The sequence below is a fragment of the Micropterus dolomieu genome, linkage group LG22, assembly GCF_021292245.1.
Source record: "Micropterus dolomieu isolate WLL.071019.BEF.003 ecotype Adirondacks linkage group LG22, ASM2129224v1, whole genome shotgun sequence".
Taxonomy (NCBI): domain Eukaryota; kingdom Metazoa; phylum Chordata; class Actinopteri; order Centrarchiformes; family Centrarchidae; genus Micropterus; species Micropterus dolomieu.
Genome location: NC_060171.1, coordinates 2,482,950 through 2,486,180, shown reverse-complemented (window position 1 = coordinate 2,486,180; position 3,231 = coordinate 2,482,950). Strand labels below are relative to the sequence as shown.

Genomic DNA, 3,231 nt, shown 5'->3' with positions numbered 1-3,231 from the left:
CACTCCACCTATTTATCGCACTCCACCTATTTATCGCACTCCACCTATTTATCGCACTCCACCTATTTATCGCACTCCACCTATTTATCGCACTCCACCTATTTATCGCACTCCACCTATTTATCGCACTCCACCTATTTATCGCACTCCACCTATTTATCGCACTCCACCTATTTATCGCACTCCACCTATTTATCGCACTCCACCTATTTATCGCACTCCACCTATATATATCACACTCCACCTATATATATCACACTCCACCTATATATCACACTCCACCTATATATCACACTCCACCTATATATCACACTCCACCTATATATCACACTCCACCTATATATCTCACTGCACCTATTTATATTACACTGCACCTATATATATCGCACTCCACCTATTTATCACACTGCACCTATATATCACACTGCACCTATATATATCACACTCTACCTATATATATATGTCACTGCACCTATTTTTAATCACACTCCACCTATTTATCACACTGCATGTAGCACCTATATCACACTGCACCTATTTATCACATTGCACCAATATATCACACTACACCTATATATATATATCTCACTGCACCTATATATATATATATCTCACTGCACCTATATATCTCACTGCATCCATATCTCACACTATACCTATATACACTGCACTTAGCACCTATATCGCACTCCACCTATTTATCACACTGCACTCATATATCACACTGCACCTATATATATCACACTGCACCTATATATATCACACTGCACCTATATATATCACACTGCACCTATATATATTACACTACACCAATGTATATCACATTCCACCTATATATCACACTGCATCTATATATCTCACTGCAGCTATATATATATATATATATATATATATATCACACTGCACCTATATATATTACACTACACCAATGTATATCACACTGCACCTATATATCACACTGCACCTATATATCACACTGCACCTATATATCACACTGCACCTATTTATTACACTGCACCTATATATATATATATCACACTGCACTTAGCACCTATATCACACTGCACCAATATATGACACTGCACCTATATATCACACTGCACCCATATATCACACTGCACCTATATATTTCACTGCACCTATATATATATCACACTGCACCTATATATATGACACTACCTATTTATCACACTGCACCTATATATATATATATATATATATATATATATGACACTCTACCTATATATATATTACCCTACACCTATATATATTACCCTACACCAATGTATATCACATTCCACCTATATATCACACTGCATCTATATATCTCACTGCAGCTATATATATATATATATATATCACACTGCACCTATATATATTACACTACACCAATGTACATCACACTGCACCTTTATATCACACTGCACCTTTATATCACACTGCACCTTTATATCACACTGCACCTTTATATCACACTGCACCTTTATATCACACTACACCTATATATATCACACTACACCTATATATATCACACTGCACCAATATATATCACACTGCACCTATATATCACACTGCACCTATAAATATCACACTGCACCTATAAATATCACACTGCACCTATAAATATCACACTGCACCTATAAATATCACACTCTACCTATATATCACACTGCACCTATAGATATCGCACTGCACCTATTTATCACACTGCACATAGCACCTATATCGTACTGCACCTATTTATCACACTGCACATAGCACCTATATCGCACTGCACCTATTTATCACACTGCACCAATATATAACACTACACTTATATATATATCTCACTGCACCTATATATCTCAGTGCATCCATATATCACACTATACCTATATATATTTCACTGCATCTATATATCACACTGCACCTATATATATCACACTGCACCTATATATCACACTGCACCTATATATCACACTGCACCTATATATATTACACTACACCAATGTATATCACACTGCACCTATATATCGCACTTCACCTATAAATATCACACTCTACCTATATATCACACTGCACCAATATATCACACTGCACCGATTTATCACACTGCAGCTATGTATATCACACTGCACCTATATATCACTGCACCTGTATATCACACTGCACCAATATATCACACTGCACATAGCACCTATATCGCACTGCACCTATTTATCACACTGCACATAGCACCTATATCGCACTGCACCTATTTATCACACTGCACATAGCACCTATATCGCACTGCACCTATTTATCACACTGCACCTATATATCTCAGTGCATCCATATATCACACTATACCTATATACACTGCACATATACCTATATACACTGCACATAGCACCTATATCACACTGCACCTATTTATCACACTGCACCCATATATCACACTGTACCTATATATATTTCACTGCATCTATATATATCACACTGCACTCATATCACACTGCACTCATATCACACTGCACTCATATCACACTGCACTCATATCACACTGCACTCATATCACACTGCACTCATATCACACTGCACTCATATCACACTGTACCTATATATTTCACTGCACCTATATATATCACACTGCACCTATATATTTCACTGCACCTATATATTTCACTGCACCTATATATATCACACTGCACCTATTTATCACACTGCACTCATATATCACACTGTACCTATATATTTCACTGCACCTATATATATCACACTGAACCTATTTATCACACTGCACTCATATATCACACTGTACCTATATATTTCACCGCACCTATATATATCACACTGCACTCATATCACACTGTACCTATATATTTCACTGCACCTATATATATCACTGTTACGTCCCAAGGTCTAGGGGTGTCCTGGAGGTAACATAAATGTGTGGCCTCCCACTCTTCCCATTCCCAAACAAGGCCAGTACACAACAAATACAATTTAGCAGTTTTTATTATACCTCGGAGATGAGCAGTGCCCAAAACAACAACCAAAACACTAAGAAAAAACCTAAATCTTTCCTAAACCCAAAAGGTAAAGAAAAGACAAAGCTCTAAAACTAGGCTTCTAAGTCCAAAAACAGGAGAAAACGGTGCAAACAAAAGAAAGGGCTTCTCACTCCTACTCACTGCTAGTAGCTGACACAATATAGCTACAACAAAAGGAAATTGCTTCCTAGAAACAAAAATGGCAAAGCCAACAAAACCA

General features: G+C 36.8%; 1 protein-coding gene across 1 annotated transcript in view; it reads left to right on the top strand.

Annotated features, from left to right (window-relative positions):
* The window catches only part of LOC123961519 (receptor-type tyrosine-protein phosphatase beta-like), a 59,685-nt gene that overhangs the window by 8,769 nt on the left and 47,685 nt on the right, over positions 1-3,231 (top strand). The gene's annotated exons all lie outside the window — the stretch shown is intronic.